An 18,621-nucleotide genomic window follows, 5' to 3' on the forward strand; every position below is an offset into this window, starting at 1 on the left:
TGTATAGTACACATTTTAATTTTGGGGTAACTATTCTACCAAGTACTTAGGAACAGTGGAATTAAAGTGATGTTCATATAATAAAGTATTTTGACAAGTGGGAAGAGAGTAAATAGGATCTCTTTTGACTCCAGACTTTAAATTTTTTTTTCCAGTGGCTTCTGAATAACATGTGAAGAGTGTATTTAATACCTCATACAGACGCCCTTTGAGATATGACCAAATTAGTTTTGTATGATTTAATATCAACTAGCTCTTCTCTATATTTAGCTATGAAGTGCTTAAAATGTTCCTTTTTAAATCTAGTGCATTGTCTCTTGGAAACATTATGATGCTTTGGCTCACAGTGAATAATCCAGTATAATGAGAGTTGTCTGACTGAAGTCGGCTCATTTGCAAAATGCCTTTCATCACAGTCTATTCCAGTCCTTACAGTCCTCAAACTTTCATTATCTTCTCCATATCTTTAATTTTAGGGCATTTCAGCATGTCTAAAGGAGTTCAGTTGATTTAACAGTCTTCTTATTAATGTTTACTGTTTTACAGAGTTTAGCATTGTTGGGAATCTCAGGCACTTAGTGTGAGAGTTACAATGATTTTAGCTACATTTTTTTCCTATAAGTCTTTGTGCTGGTATTATAAGAAATGAATTGTTAAAAGGAACAGGTGACCAAAAAAGGTAAGGAAGGAGGAAGAAAAGCTTGAAGAATCAGTTAATGGACATGATTTCAGTTTAACAAGATTACATTACCATTATTCAAGAAAATGGGAAAGTGAGACTTTGAAGTTTTTTTTTTCGGTGTCTTAGTCTAACAGAAGATAGCTTCCATATGATTCAGAAAGGATTTATAACCTGCTTGAGCAATAAAAATTGTGTCACAAAGACCTGATTCATAAAAATTCTCAATATGAGTAAACCAGGAAAAATTAAATTGATCAAAAAGTGAAGCCTTACCAAGGATGGTGATGTGAATAGTGGCTTCCTTAATGAGCAATGAAGTGACTGAAAATTTACTACAAGCCAACTTTCTTATTGTAACATAATTTAAGTTATAATGCAAAGCTGATCTCATGCAAAAAATTTTAAAGACTACTGTCCAGCATGACTCATGGCCACTATATTTTTTTCAGACATACTCTTACTTGCCACAGACCAGTGCAGAGGTTTTAATCTCTTTAGTTTATCCTTTGCCCTGTGCCTGGATGACCTTAATTCAAAGGCTGGTTCTGCTATCAGATCTACAGTGAGGCTGTCTGAATGGTATAACAAATAAATATCCAATCTTCGCTAAATAGTAGTCCATCTAATAGCTTATTTTTACTACAGTTTCTCTGACTGAAGTTAATGGTTTTAGAATAAGGAGAGGAAAAGAAAACACCAGCAGAATTTCAGTTATAGAACTCATTTTAGTGTAAAGTTGAGACGAAGAGAGAAAATACCGAGAGCCTACAATATAAAGTAACAAATTCATGAGAGCTGGAACATCACAAGAGCAGATAATATTCCTGTGTTAGGCTTTTGGGGTGCAAACACTGCTACATGCAATGAAATTAAGGACCTTGTCAATGAGCTGACTTGTGGTATATACATTATATGAAATTATATTTAATTGTATTTTATTTCTAAATTACAGTGTGATCTCAAACTGTTCCTAAAAAAGATTGTAAATACAATTATAGAATCACAAAATATCTCAAATTGGAAGGGACTCATAGGGATCATCAAGTCCAACTTGCTGCTCCTTGTAGCACTACCTAGAAATAAACCATATAACTAAGAGCATTGTCTGTATGCTCCTGGAACTGTGACAGTCTTGGTGGAGTGACCACTTCCTGGGGAGCCTGTTCCAGTGACCAGCCACCCTCTCAGTGAAGAACATTTTCGTAATGTCCAATCTGAACTTCCCCTGATGCGGCTTCATTCCATTTCCTCGTATCCTATCATTGGTCACCAGAGAAAGGAGATCAGCACATCCCCCTCTACTTGAGGAAGCTGTAGTCTCTGATGGGGTCACACCTCAGCCTTCTCTACTCCAAGCTGAACAAACTAAGTTACCTCAGTTGCTCCTTGAGATCTTTCACCAGTTGGTAAAAGACACACACTAATAGTTTGATGTCCTTCTTATACTGAGGTGCCCAAAACTGTACCTAGTACTCCAGGTGAGACGTCACCAGTGCAGTATAGATTGGAATAATCACCTCCCTTGATCAGCTAGCTACGCTGTTCCTGATGCACTTCAGGACATGGCTTACCCTTTTGGCTGCCAAGGCATACTGTTGACTCATATTCAACTTGCCATCCACTCAGGCCCCCGTATTTCTTTCCATGGGGCTGCTCTCCAGCCTCTTGTCCCTCAATTTGTACATAAACCCAGGATTATTCCATCCCATGTGGTGAATCTGCCACTTGCTCTTGTTAAATTTCATGAGGTTGGTGATTGCCCAACTCTCTAATCTATCCAGACCTCTCTGTAAGACCTCTCTACCCTCAATGGAGGCCAAAGCTCCTCCTAATTTAGTGTCATCAGCAAAGTTACTTAATGTACTTTTGATTCCTGTCTCCAGATCATTTATAAAAACATTTAAGAGAACTGGCCCTAAAATTGAGCCCTGGGGAACCCCACTGGTGATTGGCCACCAGCCTGATGTAATCCCATTTACCATAACTCTTTGAGCCTGACCCATCAACTGGTTGCTCACCAATTGCATTATGGACTTGTCTAGCTTTGTGCTGGACAGTTTATCCAGAAGCATACTGTGAGAGGCAATATCAAAATCTTTGCTAAAATCCAAACCCACCACATCTGCTGGCTTCCCTTCATCAACCAAATGAGTGACCTTGTCCTAAAAGGAAATTAAGTTAATTAAGCAGGACTTTCCTCTCATGAACTTGTGCTGGCTATGACCAGTGACTGCATTGTCTCTCAAGTGTTTTTCAATAACCCCCAGAACAATCTTCTCCATCATTTCAGCAGGCACTGAAGTTAGACTGACAGACCTGTGATTACTAGGGTATTCCTTCTTACATTTCTTGCCAGCTTCTAGTCAACTGGGACCTCTCCAGACTCCCAAGACCATTGAAAAATAATGGAGAGAAATCCGACTATGACACTGGCCAGTTCTTTCAGTACCCTGGCATGAATCCCTTTGGGACCTGTAGATTTTTGTGCATCCAGGTGGAGCAGCAAGTCTTTAAAACCTTCAGAGTTGGCTTGGAGTTTATCATTGCCCCAGTCATGGTTTTCCAACACAGGGTCCAGGTGTCTCAGGGCCTGTTATTAGTGTTGAAAACAGAGGCAAAGAAGGCATAAAAAAATCTCTGCTTTGTCTACATCCCTATTTGTGAGGTGACCAACCTTATCAAGTAATGAACTAATGTTAACTCTGGTCTTCCTTTGCTGTTAATATATTTTAAAAAGCCCTTTCTTTTGTCCTTCACAGCACTGACCAGCTTGAACTCAAATCAAGATTTGGCCACACGAATTTTCTCCCTACAGTGGTGAAAACTATCGGAAAACCTTTGACAGACTTGATGAATGGCATTTTTCTTATCAAAGATTTAGATTTATTGTTTGAAGCACTATAAGTGTTTGGTATACATCTGAAGTTAATATTTCAATTAACTCCTTTCTGGTGAAGTACATTACACGAATCCTAATTTATGTAAATACTATCTACTGTTTGCTTGCTTAGTCACTTATTGCACAAAATAGTCTTATTAAACCATAATATAAAGAATTCACATATTAACCTTACCCTTCTCCTCCTCACCTGGCCCCAAATGAAGGACTTAACCAGATTGATTTAACAACTTCAATCCAGACTGGAGAAGCTACATTAATGAGGTGAAAAACAGTTAAGTCACGTAAGTAATTCCCAAAGAAAAATACCTATTCTTAATCTTGCAAGCAGTGCATCAACAACTTTCAACAATTATCTTTGCTCTAATGCTTTTGTCTAATAATTACATTATAGTGTATAGTTCTCCAGAAATTTTACAGAAATGAATTATTAACTGTTTAAAAAGTAAACATGTTTTTGAAAAACTAAAAACAACCTTAATATTGTCTGTGGTAACTTGAAAAAACTTGGGATTTTCTAAAAGACCATCAAATATGCTAGAATACATTTTGCAAAGAACAATTGAATATTCTGTCTACATTAAATATATGTTATATTAATTACTTAATTGAGTGGATTTAGTTTTCATTTATCTGGTTTGTACACAGACCACTAAAAATAAGATAATGACATGTAATGACATAATATCTAAGCTAAGTGAATTTGCTACATTTATAATGCTGGCAGTATAAATTCTAATTATAGAATTATAAGAACATGGTATTAAGAGTCAAATATGACATATTGTGTTGACAGGCTACTCTCTAAGATTATACTTAATGGTTGCCTATGGGAATGTGGAAGATTAGCAAGGTCACAAAACCTGGAAAATGCACATATAAAGCATATTATTAAAAGGATTTTTTTTTTAATGGAATCAGAGTGATGTATTATTGGAAATATATTATTGAAATATATACTTGGAAGCTGTACGTTCAGTTATAAGAGTGTTATAAGTTATAATATTAAATTATAAGAATATATTTAGTATAAGAATATTTTGGTTCATGATGTTGTGTCTGTAACTGCAAAAAAAGAAAATGATCCAACTTTTTGATCATACCAAAGATGAGCAGGTGAATAGAGAGCCACTAACATTCCTTTGTCAATAACTATTCACACTCTGGCTATTTTCTTTCAAAGCATGAAGAAATAAGAATTGCAGATGAGAATTAGGAGATGCCATATAGCTTCATTTTAGCAATTATTTTGATACTGCCTACAATATTTTTCCCATAGGATTGCTATCAGGTGAGCAAAAAAGCTGATTGTAAAGATGTATAAAAAGAACAATTATTAAAGGTTTACTGTGAAACCTGAAGAATGGACTGAGCAGAATTCTAAGGGAGTCTTTGATGCCTGTAGTACTCTTCAGCAGTTTTATTAACAGCCTGGCTGATAGAATGGAAAGTACACTGATTAAATTTACAGATGACATCAACCTTCTGGAGTCTGTAAGCATGTTGAAGTTGAATTCAGAATAATTTTGAGAAAATGGAAAAATGGTCAGAAAAAAAAAAGATGAAATTCTACAAGGACATCTGCAAGGTGGAAATAATCCACTGCATGAAATGAGGACAGAGAATAAGAAGAAATTGGGTTATTTTATCTAGACAAAAGGAGAATGAAAGGAGATCATGTGACAGCCTTTATATATAGAAGATATCTGCCAAGAGAAAGGTAAGAAACAGTTTTCTCCATGTCACCTGTAGACAGGTTAAAAAGTAAGAGACTTGCATTACATCAAGGACTATTTATGTCAGGATTTTTTTTTTTTGTTTTTGGTAGTTGTGAGAATAGTTAAGCATTAGAACATTTTTGCTGAGAGAGGATATTGGAACTCTATCACTGCAAGCATTTTCTGAATAATACAGACTAGTTGATCTTTTCAGATTAATGGGGTAAACTGGTTGACATATTATTGGCTTTTGGATACACATGTTCTGTGTGACTATACACGTGAATATATGCACACTTGCATTCATAGTCGTCACTGGAGCAAAGTTTCAGTTTGATATTTTGTTTAATTTTTTAGAAAATGAGTAACATGACATAATATAAAACAAATCTATCTGACAGTTGCCTTTTAAAGCTCAGATGTCTACCTTCATTACTGTAACAACTGTTACTCGTCAGCTATACTACATTAAGTGTATGCATGCTTTCAGAGAAAAGCATATTGCCAGTTGTACAGATTGCTGTTTCAATCGATTTTCCTCTCTATCTTAAGTTACTCCAGAATATCTTGTTGGGAAAGCAAAACAAAACAAAACAACAAAAACAACCAAAGACAGACAAAAAAACCCCTAATCAGAATCATGTCCAGAATATCTAACCTACTTACCATACTTTTAAAACTGGTTAATTAGAAAGACATCCTTGGGGTTGCTGTAGAAATTCAGATAGTTTACAGTCTACTGAATGTATAAAGAAAGAGATAGAGTAATGTATCATACAGAGATTTATGATATGTAAAGTCTTTTGGTTTGATATTTACCCCTAAAACCCATGGACCAAATGGTTGCACTTAGAAAGTGCAACCAATGAAAAGGGTAGTTTTTGCCAATGTATATATATATTTTTTTTAATGAATCTAACATCATTTGATGGACTACAACTTTCTACAAATCACAGTCTGGTCATAAAATACAATAATAACAACAACTCTGAGCTCAGAAAGTGCCACTCCTAAAATGCTTTGGAGAACAGTAGAGTATAAATTGCTTGTAATCAAGAATACTTCAGTGAAACATCAAACACATAATCCTTTAGTGCACTTTCATATTCTAATGCAGGCTAAGATTTGTAGATAATCACAGAAAATGTGTTCCTTGGCTGATGGATATGGTTAGCAAAACCACTAATCCTTGCTACATCAAGTACCTCAGGATTATATTTAGGGTGTATTAAATATCCAGCTCATTCTGATTATAGTTATCTTGATAATTTTAAGACAGTCACTGAACGTGAATGAAAAGTGTCAGGAAAACTATTATTATGACCTTTGCCATATCTCCTCATGATTTTGTTAAGAATTTTACAAGGACAAAGAGTTTATGGAATACAGGGGAAAAGAAAACCCAGGAGACAACTGTATTATATACTAAGAAACAGAAGGAAATCAGTAGTGTATGAATCTGTATATGGGACGAAGAAAAATCTTATAGCAAAGAGACAATAGGAAAGATAGGAACCACATCATAGCTATATAAAGATTAAAATAAAACTGATCTAGACTGAGGCTGTAGAGATTGCTTATTTTGTGCTAGGTATATGATTACACTGGATTAGCCTTATTCTGAGTCAAACAAACTCAGATTTTGTAAACAGAGGTCTTGGTTCAACAATAAGAATAGTCTTTTTCTGGCCATTCTGCAGAATACTGCCAATGAATAAAAGCAGGATCCAAACTGGTGACAAAGAAGTAGACCAAAGTGAAATAAACAATCAGAAATAATCAACTTAAAGAACCTGAGTAATGAACCAATGTTTAAAAGTTTATAAAAAAAAATTCCAGTTAATAATATTAGTGGATAGCAGAAAAATGGAAGAGAGAAAGGGAAAACAAATCTGACTTCCAAATCAGTTAAGAATATATAGGTGACCACATGAAAATTGTTACAGCTGGAAGTGATTCAAAGCATGATGATGCAGAAACATGTGACTCATCTTTGGAAATAAAACCTTAAAATTTCAAATTTGAAAGGTTATTCTTTTCAATCTTTGATAGAGTTCTGTTTAAAACTTTTAGATTGTAAATCAGTCACAGATTTCATAGGGAAAGAAGTAGTCAGCTACAAATTATGGCAGCGGTGTCAGTATGCTAAAAATGAAAATTTTAATTATTTTTAAGACAAGAGAACTGTCACAGCTTGAAAACAGGCAATATGTATCTACTTGTTGTATTTCAGGGTAAAAAGAACTACTTAGTACCATGTTTAAGTTATATAGCAACAGATATTACTAGTGGAACAGAAGTCAGCTCTGATATGATAGAAAAAGCTTATTTGAAATGCACTTAAACCAAGACAATTGACTTTGTATTAGTTTTGCTGCATAAACTTGGAAAACATACAGCTGTAATGGAACAGCCAGCACTTCACCATCCTAAATTTGCCCCTAGTATTTCTCAAATACTTGTTCAGTCTCCCTTTAAACTTAGGTACAGTTTTTTTATTCACAGAGTTCTTTGGGAAGGAGTACTACAGATCTGCTTGATATGATGTGGAAATCAGCTGGCTTTGGCTATTCTGAATCTGGCTTCTAGTATAATAGCTTCAAATGAAGGTCACAAGCTTTAACAATGGAACAGTTCCTTCATGCCCCCTGTCCACTCACAGGTTTGTAGACTTTCACTGTACCCCTTCTGCATGACCTCCTTTCAGTTCATTATACAGACTGTTTAGTCTCTTTCATAAACCCTAATGACAGGAATATTCTGTTTACTATAAAAGTTCATTATTATAGAAGACAAAAAAAAAGGAAAAATCCCCAAATAACAATGTATTTAAGGTGATTTTATTAAAAAGTCCAAGAATATACCATGTTTTGTATCTGGCATTTTAATATTTAAAACCCATTAAAATAAAACCTAGAAAAAACAATTAATTACTTCTAATTCTTTAAAATGTAAGTTGAAACCAGAGAGACTGCTGACATACAAAGGGTCTTCGTGTAAGATGAATGGAGTAAGGATTGGCTCCTGAATTTAACACTTTAAGCCAATTTGAGCAAAAATCAACAAGGACAATAGATTACCTAACAGGTCGATTACTCTGGTGAGAGGTTTTAACTTGAACTGAATTTGTCTAGCTGACTCATAAGCCCTGCAAAGAATGTTGGCTTATTACAGTATCATAATGCATGCAAAATGGCAACACTAGTGGATACCAAGATGATAAAGATAGTGTTCTGTGGAGATGAATGCCTTAGAAGAAAATTTAAAATCCTGTAAATAACAGAGTGTGATATATTGCAATATGCTCAATTTTATATTGGAAGGTACTATATAAAGCACGCCTATTGATTAACATAAATCCTGACTATCAGTCTGATCTATGAATAATAATATTTTTTTATTACACATTTACATTTTACACTGTTTCTATCACTGCATCCTGTAATTAATAGTAATTTTCTCATTGGGAATTGTGTGTGGGAGGACAATTTGATTTCTCTGCTGAGAAAAAAGAACAACCTTAAAGACCTACTCTTCCACGACCCTATCTTTAAAGATTACTTTAGCTGCTGGCAATAAATAGGTCTATTGCTGTAAATGTATGTAAAGTAAAAATGCAATCAGACTAATTCTTCATTTAGAGAAATGGTAGATGGTAAATATTTAAAAATAGAATAATATTAGAGGGAAATCACTGTTTGCAAATGATGCAGGCAGTGGAATATAAAGTCTCAGTTCTGTAAAAAAATGTATTCATCAGTAAATGGGACTATGCACAATCTTAGCATTAGGTTTATGCAGAACTGTTGGCAGGATCAAAGTCTAAGCATATGTTTCATATTTCTGTAGCATTCATAGTTTGCTGCTGGGGATCTTAGAAAAGAGACAATGGAAATAATTTCTGCTTTGGAAACTTAAAATGCATGCTTTTGACAGGATCATGAGTGTGTTCTGGTCTTTGTGCTCAGAAGCACAATCTGTGAAGGCTATCTTTCAGTCATAGGTGAATACATACCTTTTTAGCTTCAAGAAATAGTTTTTGTATCAGTCTGTATTATGACTCCATAAACATGAGTGGTAATATAGTGAGTAGAGTTGTGAGCATACAGCAGGCAGAAACAATACACTGAGGGAAAATGAGAATTCCCTGAGCTATTTCATGGAATCATAGAATGGTTTGGGTTAGGAGGGACCTTTAAAGGTCATCTAGTTGAACCCCCTCTGCAATGAGTAGGGACATCTTCAAATAGATCAAACTGCTCAGAGCCCCATCCAGTGCTTGCTGTTCTCATTATTTCCTGCATCTGTAAGTATGGAACCAAACCTGAACACTCCCTCGCAGTCTATCCAAAAGATACTGGGGCTTCATGTGTGTTTTGGGGCTGTCTAATAACTATTTGATGATCAAAATCTGGATCTCAGTAAGTTTAATTTGTGTTTTATATCGGTTCTCCTCCATTGTGTGAAGGGGTTTTTTGTGTGTTTGTTTTAATCAGTTTGATTATTTTTCCTATTCATTAATAAGAATGCTTTGATTAGTATAAGTAACCAAGGAAAAAACTTTGTTCCACAGCCAAAGAGTCCTAGCTAAATTTATTTCAGCAGAGGAAAAACAAAAAAAAAGAAGTTTTCAACATCTGCTTTCTAAGTGATATCTGCTCTAAAACAAAATGTGATGGGTTAGCATTGGTGGGGATCCAAGGGATCACCCAACCGCTCACTTACTTCCTCCTGAGCTGGGCAGAGGGACAGTATAGGAAGAACAGGAGCGAGAATGTTTATGGGTTGAGATAAAGAAGGGGAGATTACAGTTACTGTTGCAGGCAAACATATTTAACTTATTGCAAATTAAAATAAATATTTAATTACTGACTCAGGTAATGGGAAACAAAACCAAAAAGAACAGTAACAAACATTTACACACTTAGGGAAAACAGATTTTCTTCCTTTTTTCCAAATCTCACTTTCAGTCCAGACACCTCTCCTCCCTTCTTGTTATTGCCGCAAGTTATGCTCAGTGCTTTCAGTGAGGCAACAGGCAGTGTGGCAAGTGGTTGTGGCCAAGACAAAGGTTTCTCACTTCTGCTGCATCTTTTGTGCTCTGTTCTTCTGCTCTGGGGTGGGTCATCCACGGGCTGCAGTCCCTTCAAGGGGAAAGGGCTGTGTCTGATCCACCACGGAGCACCTCCTTTTCCTTCTCCTCAGTGCCCCCTCTTTCCAGGTTCAACTTCACTCCTCAATTCATGACTTCGCTACCTCCTCCAGCCTCCCCAAGCAGCACAGGGGGATTGGGAATGAGGGTTAGGGTCTGTCCATGAGACCTGTAGTTCTGCAGCTGTAGTACAGGTAGATAATAATTTCAGGATACTTTAACAGGATGTAAGAGGGCACAGGACGGACTTGTGAGCTAATGGCTTTGTCAGTCCCACAAAAACTATGCAAGTTAAAATTGGAAAAAAAAATATACAAAGAAATAGATAACTAAGGAGGTATCTCTTTTTATCTTAAGACTTCTGAATAAAATAAATGGCTTTTCCTAAAGATTCAGTATTTTTCAGGAACCAATGGAAACTACTTTTCTACAGCAAACTTTTTCGCAATAAGCAATGTTGTCCAGCTATATAGTCTTTTAATCAAATACTCTCCAAGGATAGGAAGAAATCAGAATTTTCCTGAACTGTCTTAAGTCTCAACAAGCTGAATATATTTTCCCATTGTTCTTCTGAACAATGAGCAGTATGAGCCTGAACTATTTATTTGCTCTTGCTAGCAGCACACACTAGCCAGCCATGAGAAACTACAGTTTATGTCGTTATGGTTTCTGAGACCAGTCTCCTGGCCTAGTATGCTTTCATTGCAGAGAGGCGACTCTATCCTCTTTAATCTTTCTGGAAAACTGTGAGAAGTTAAAATGGTTACTCACAATTTCCTACCTGCCAGATGTAAAAGTTTATACTGTGCGGACATGAGTATGGATGCAAAACAGGCTGTGTCAGGAGGCAAACATATTTTAAGCAACTATGACAGCATGTTTTGATCTTTCTGTAATGCCTTACTAAAACTACATAAACATTTTATATCAAAAAGTTTGCAGTAATATCAAAAAAGGATTGACACTGTAAATAATACCTGAATGCAGTAGATTTCAATAATGTGTTTTTCACCTTTCTCTTCCTTTCCCAGGGAGCAGTATAGAGTGATTCAGGGGAAGAGTATGCTCTCCTCCCAGCATCTCTATGTTTTTGTGTTTGGTTGGGATTTTTTTTGTTGTTTTAGAGATGTTTTTATTGCAGCCATCACCATGGAAATCACCACACTGTAAAATGTATGTAGGGAGTCACCATACGCTTAATTACTGAAAATATTTATGATATAATGTTGATTTAATGTATTTTCAGAGGAACTCCTGCTCTCACTGCAGGAGTGCTATAGGCACTATTGAAATAATATGTTATTTCAGAAGCAGATATCCCTGCCTGGCTCGAGATACACCTGTTTACATCAAGCCCAAGTGCATGCTAGATGCATCCTCGATGCAAAAGGAATTGCAGTTTTTGCATCATTGAAAGTGGCCATTGGATATTGGAATGCATTTTTAAATAAATGTGGTTCTGTTATACATAATTTTAATGCACTTTTCTCGCTTTATGTTTTTTTTTCTTTGCTAATGACTTATTACTTGCTTTTTATTTTATATTTATTTTAGACTATGGAAATGGTCTTAGACACAAAGCAAATGCGAGTGATTTTCACATTTGTATTCAAAATGGGTCGGAAAGCAACGGAGACAACTTGCAACATCAACAGTGCATTCAGCCCAGGAACTGCTAACAAATGTACAGTGCGGTGACGGTTCAAGAAGTTTCACAATGGACATGAGAGCCCTGAAGATAAGGACTGCAGTGGCTAGCCATTGGAAGTTGACAATGACCAGTTGAGAGCAATCATGGAAGCTCATGCTCTTACAAATATATGAGAAGTTGCCAAAGAACTCAACGTCCACCATTCTACAGTCATTTGGCATTTGAAGCAAATTGGAAAGGTGAAAAAGCTCGAGAAGTGAGTGCTTCATGAGCTGACCAAAAATAATTAAAAAAAATATTTTTAAGTACCATCTTCTCTTACTTTACGCAACAGCAATGAACCATTTCTCAGTTGGATTGTAACATGTGACAAAAAAGTAGATTTTATACAACAACTGGCAATGACCAGCTCAGTGGCTGGACTGAGAATAAACTCCAAAGCACTTCCCAAAACCAAACTTGCATCAAAATGGCCATGGTCACTGTTTGGTCGTCTGCCACTGGTCTGAGCGACTACAGCTTTCTGAATCCCAGTGAAACCATTATATCTGATTTTTAAACTACAGGAATAAACAAACTTATTTCTTGTTGGCAAAAATGTGTTGATTGTAATGGCTCCTATTTTGATAAATAAAGATGTTTGAGCCTAGTTATAATGATTGAAAATTCATGGTCCAAAACCACAATTACTTTTGCCCCAACCTAATATTTACAAATGCTGCTAGAGATCTCTTTTGTAACAACTATTAGGCTACAATAGCTAAATAAACTGTCTGCTATTAATAAAATAAATTGTAAACTGGATTCATAATTGTTGAGCAAAATATGAACACAGTAGACAGTATTTTCTATTTTTTTTGCATCTGCTGTGCAAAGTAAGTATAGACTACTTCTATTCTGATCTAGCATCTTGTATGATCCACATCACATTCACATTGTGTTGATGTAAATAACTACAGGATGTTCAGAGTTATGAGATCAACTTAAAACTGTTACTTAAAGGAAAAATAATTTAAAGAAAAGCTATTTTCTTGATAAGCTTTATGGCTATTTCTGAAGAAGTGGTAACTGAAAAGTACTTGGTATTCAGATGCAAAAGCTGCAGCCATTCTTGCAAACATTAATGGATAAACCTTAATTCTTTAGGTTTGGACTATGGGAGCTAGAGGTGCTTATACAGAAATAGTGCAAGATCGGTAATAAAAGTGTCGGGAGTTGCTGAATCCAGTAGGAATCCAGTAGGTAGCTGAGGCTGCCATGGCTCCCTGTCTCCAGGTCCAGCCTGAGACTGATTGTGTTCCCTATAGGCAACCATGCACACAGTACATACGCACATGGCTGGGCACACAGATTAACACAGCTGACACACTTAGCACTCACACAGACACAAACAGCACCAATGGCCTTATCATTTCCCTTCTCTAGACAATCAGAATGAAGGTCCCTTTATGGGAAACACATACCCAAATCTACAATGTGGATCCCTTCAATCTGCCCAGTAACTGACCTCTGGATGCCAGCTGCTGACTCTTGCATATCGTGAGTCCATAAGACCCACAGTTCCACTCCAGTTGCAACTCCCCCTCAACCACAGACACACACACATGCACAACCACGCACAGGTGCAATATGGATCCACCAAAGGAATTCTCCTAAGCAACCTGCAGTGTTTAAGTGGTGTTATTTTCAATAAGATTGAAACAGAATTTCTGTTTCAGAGGTAGGAGAAAGGGTATTGTAAAAAGCATGAGAAAGACACAGTAATACAAAGAGAAAAGAATGGAGGAGTCAAGACAGGACAGTAAGCAAAGGGAGTTCCTCAGGGTATGTGGAAATGAAGCATACCACAGAGGATTTAGCCTTGACCTTCACACAATCTAATTGATTGTAAGCATTTTGCAGATTTTTATGTTTCTTATTGATATACATGTATTTCTATCTGGCAAAATAAGTACACAGCACCTGCTGAATCACTTATTTCAATATAAAATGAATTATGTTTGCAATTCCAAATTTTTCACTCATATGCATACATACACTCGTGAAATAACCCTTTCAGTCAAATTGGGACACAAATACAACAGTGATGGATTCACTAGAAAATGGGTATTCTGCTCTGAGACACATGCTGAGGCTTCTATTGGACCCTTTTTTTTTTTCCTGGTTTAATTCTATTGACTTCAATAGAGTTACATCAGCAGAGATATGACTCACTGACTTCAGCAGGAGTAATATCCAGGCATCTACAATCAAAGTCTTTGAGCTTAGAAACAGTTTAAGAAGGACTGAAAACAACATGAGACACTACCATATTTTGGATTCCCTTTTCTCTCTTTTATATTCTCATGAGAAACTTGTCATGTTGAAAAGGACTTTGATTTACCTGAGCTAAGGTTCTTTCCGTTTTGTGAAATTAAGAATATGGTTGAAAGATGGTTGTGGTGGAGGTGATAATTTCTGTAGGTAGCCTAGCATGTGAGCTGGTATTTTCCCTCTGTAGCTGACTAATTAATATCAAATTACTCTAAGTTCAGAGCTACCTTGTAAATAAAGTTAGAACTAAGCAGTTTGAGATATGGTTGTAATCTATACAGTATGAAAATATTTAGTGTCTTCAAATTATGTTTTCTATCAGTGAATGAATAAAATACCACTAACATTATTAGGAGATGTATGTATGCATCAAGGAGAGCCTATATTCTTAAAAAGACATAGAGCTTTGGAGGAAGATGGTTTTAGACTTATATCTGAATGATATGGTGTCAACTGTCAAAGTAGAGTGTAACAAACTTGGGCTTAGAACTATTAAATCACAAAGTCACAGAATGGTTAGGGTTGGAAGGGACCTCTGGAGATCGCCTACTCCAACCCATCTTCTAAAGTAGGTATATCTAGAGTAGATTGAACTGGAATGTGTCCAGGTGGATTTTGAATGTCTCCAGAGAAGGAGAGTCCACAACCTCTCTGGGCAGCCTGTTCCAGTGTTCTGTCACCCTCAAAGTAGTTTCTCCTTATATTCAGATAGTATCACCTATGCTTCAGTCTGTGCCCATTGCCCCTCATCCTATCATTTGGTACCAGTGAAAAGAGTCTGGTCCCATCCTCTAGACATCCACCCTTGAGATATTTATAAACATTGATAAGATCTCCTCTCAGCCTTCTCTTCTCCAGGCTGAACAGACCCAGCTCTCTTAGTCTCTCCTCATATGAAAGATGGTCCATCTTTGTAGCCCGCCGTTGGACTTCCTCCAGGAATTCCTTGTCCTCCTTAAAATGAGGAGCCCAGGACTGGACGCAGTACTCCAGATACAGCCACATCAAGGAATAGTAGAGAAGGAGGATAACCTTCCTCAACCTGCTGGTCACACTTTTCTTAAAGCACCCCAGGATACTGTTGGCCTTATTGGCCACAAGGGCACATTGGTGACTCACGATCAACCTCTTGTCAACCAGAATTCCAAAGTCCTTCTCTGCAGTGCTGCTTTCCAGCAGGTCCACCTCTAACCTGTACTGGTACCTGGGGTTATTCCTCCCCAGGTGCAGGACCCCACACTTGCCCTTGTTGAACTTCATCAGATTCTCCTCTTCTCAGTCAAATGCCAGGCCACAACATGATGATAGCTTTTAGATAAGATATTGTTGGCTAAACATATTGTCCATGAAAAGTGAATTAACTGAAAGAATTAATAAGCAAAACTAACAATTGGCTTTAATGTGTTATTATTAATAGCAGTGTTAACTGTACTGGTATTGCTACAGTTCTACTGTATTGGCATTTTATATATGTAAATGCATTTTTTTACTCTGGATTTGCAAGAGACGTATTAATACTCAGTATTGAAACATGATCTGGGACTGTGAAGAACTAAATTTCACCATTTGCTAATCAGCTCAACAGACATAGGTAGAGTCATGAAAATAAAGATTATGTGAAATTAGTATGACAGAAAGGTTGAGTGATTTCATTTGGAAACACATCCAAAACATTACTCTTTCCAAAATGAAGTTTTGAAACTTCCTTTCTCCATTCTTCCTGCAAGAATGTGGTGCTCTGTTCGTCCTTTCCAATTGTGGCTCCTTCAACATATTTTTAAAACCTGGCTCCAGCTTGTCTGGGGATTTCTTGAATGAGCAAAAGTGTTCTTTTTACTGTATTGTTTTTCTCATAACTGAACACTAGTGCATAAATTTGCCTACTTCTGAGATGCTCATTAGTGAAAGCAACAGTGAATCTCCACTCTTCTGGAAACTGTGAAGCTGTCTAATGAGACTTTGTAGGGTGATTATCAGATGGTTTTGTCTTCCAAAGAGACCAGTAATTTACTGAGGATTAAATGTAAAAATCAGAATTCCCAATAATGTATCCACTTTAACTGTAATATAAAATGTATGCAAGGGTTTACCCTACATTTGGATGCTAGACAGGAGACAGGACATTGACAAGTCATGCATGAATCCATTCACGTTAATCTCATTAAAAAGAAACAAAGGTGAAAATGTAGGCTTCAAAGCAATGAATTGTGTTATATGTAAAAACTGAGCCATGAAAGGACTCTCCACAAATTGTCTGGAGCATGTTCACATAATTCTTCTGGAGGGATGCTCTGCAGATTGCTAAGAAAAAAAGTAATGCAAAAGAACGTTTCCTCTTTTTCTCAGAGAAAGTATAGTTCTGCAAGAAAATGAAAGGACTGACGCCAGTGCTTTATGGATATTGGCTTTATGAGCAACTTCAATTCTCAGAAATAGAGTTTTCAAAAATGAAATAACTTATAAAATGCAAAATACAATTATCTAAAAAATTAAAATGCTGCTCCAAAGAATCAAAACCACTGAGTTATAATCTGACTGATGGAAAAAGCACCAATAATTCAAACATCGTGAGTGTAAAATTTTTGTCACGCCTTTAACTAAATTGTTATACAAACACTAAAATTAAGTTTTGCTTCTCTGATTAAAACCAGCTCAACTGTACTTCCAACAGTACAGTTTATTTAAAACATTCCTATTCCCAAAAGAGATTCTTTTCCTCATCTTTCCTTGGTAAAAAAAAAAAAAAAAAAAAGAAAAAGTGTCATTTAACACTATCATCAAAATGCTTTTTTCTAAGCAGCTCTGGTTTTGACAGTATGTGAAAGACATCACTTGTATATTCTCCTTTTCAGTTAAGTTTTGATATTCCAATATTCTAATTCACTTTCTAAACACATTATTTCAATTTAAATGGTAAGCTCTTGTAAGTTCTAGAAATACATTAGCATTTTCACATTTTCACAGCTTACAGTACATGGCCATGATCTGTGCATGAGCTTGTTGATTCTTAACAACTTTGGGGAACAAAGTCAACAAGTAACAAAAGGCATGTACAGTTCAGAATGTAGATGATTAGCTTCAAAAGCCTAAGTTACAATTGATGTAGATATTGATAGCTGAGCTGATAACTTAAGTTCCGTTTATAACCAGTGAAGCAAAAATGGAATTTCTACAATACAATTCAACATGTCCAAATCTAGATATTAGATGGCTTATACCATAAATTGTCCCTCTTTTTCTTACTATAAATGGAGCCTAGAGTCAACACTCAAATGTGACAACAACATTGCAGATCTGAAGAACAATGAATGCTATTAAAGATGTAGAATTTTCCACAGAATTTTCCAAGAATTTCTGGAATATTGTCAAAACAAGCTACTTTAATCCTGCAATGCTTAAATCAGCTAAAAAAATACCACTCAGAAGATGTTGTATCTGATGCATGCTATCTTCAATGAGCGAGATGTCTTACTTCAGAGCAACTGTTGGAAACTGAGTTAACCTGGTTTTAGACTTGGAGATATCTATCTGTATTTAGAAGCCTTAAATGTTCTCTAGGAAATCTTTTGGGAATTTGTTCCCACCTCTTTGGGTTATTTCTTGTCTCCCGTTTAAAGGTTTTGCTAAAGGATGCGTTTGAATTATTACATAAAACAGGTCAGATACTGCTCACTGATGGTGAGAACAAGTGGCACACCACCACTTGTGGTCAGTGAGTCAAGCTCTAGTACTTCAAAACAGGGCAGTTGAATCCAACTCACCACCTGGTCCTATACTAACCACTGTTCCATGTTAAGGTCTGCCTGGAGGAGCTGTAGTTTGTCTCAGGCCATTTTCCAGACTATTTTTTTGTTTATAACTGGCAGAAAAGGTAAATCCTGGTTTTATGAAATTGTACAAACAGAAGAAAATCAAACTGGCTGCTCCTGCAGAGCTAGAATGAGAATGGGTTGTGCCACTTAAAAAACTGGTCGACAAGAAATATGGAAAAGCTACTTCTTTCCATGCTATCCTTGCAGCGCTACAGGCTGGGCGCAGAGTGGCTGGAGAGCAGTCAGACAGAAAGGGACCTGGGGGTACTAATTGACAGGAAGCTCAACATGAGCCATCAGTGTGCCCAGGTGGCCAAGAAGGCCAACGGTATCCTGTCCTGTATCAAAAATAGCATGGTCAGCAGGACAAGGGAAGTGATCCTTCCCCTGTACT

This window comes from Streptopelia decaocto (genome assembly GCF_964273445.1).
Source record: "Streptopelia decaocto genome assembly, chromosome: 3".
NCBI lineage: Eukaryota > Metazoa > Chordata > Aves > Columbiformes > Columbidae > Streptopelia > Streptopelia decaocto.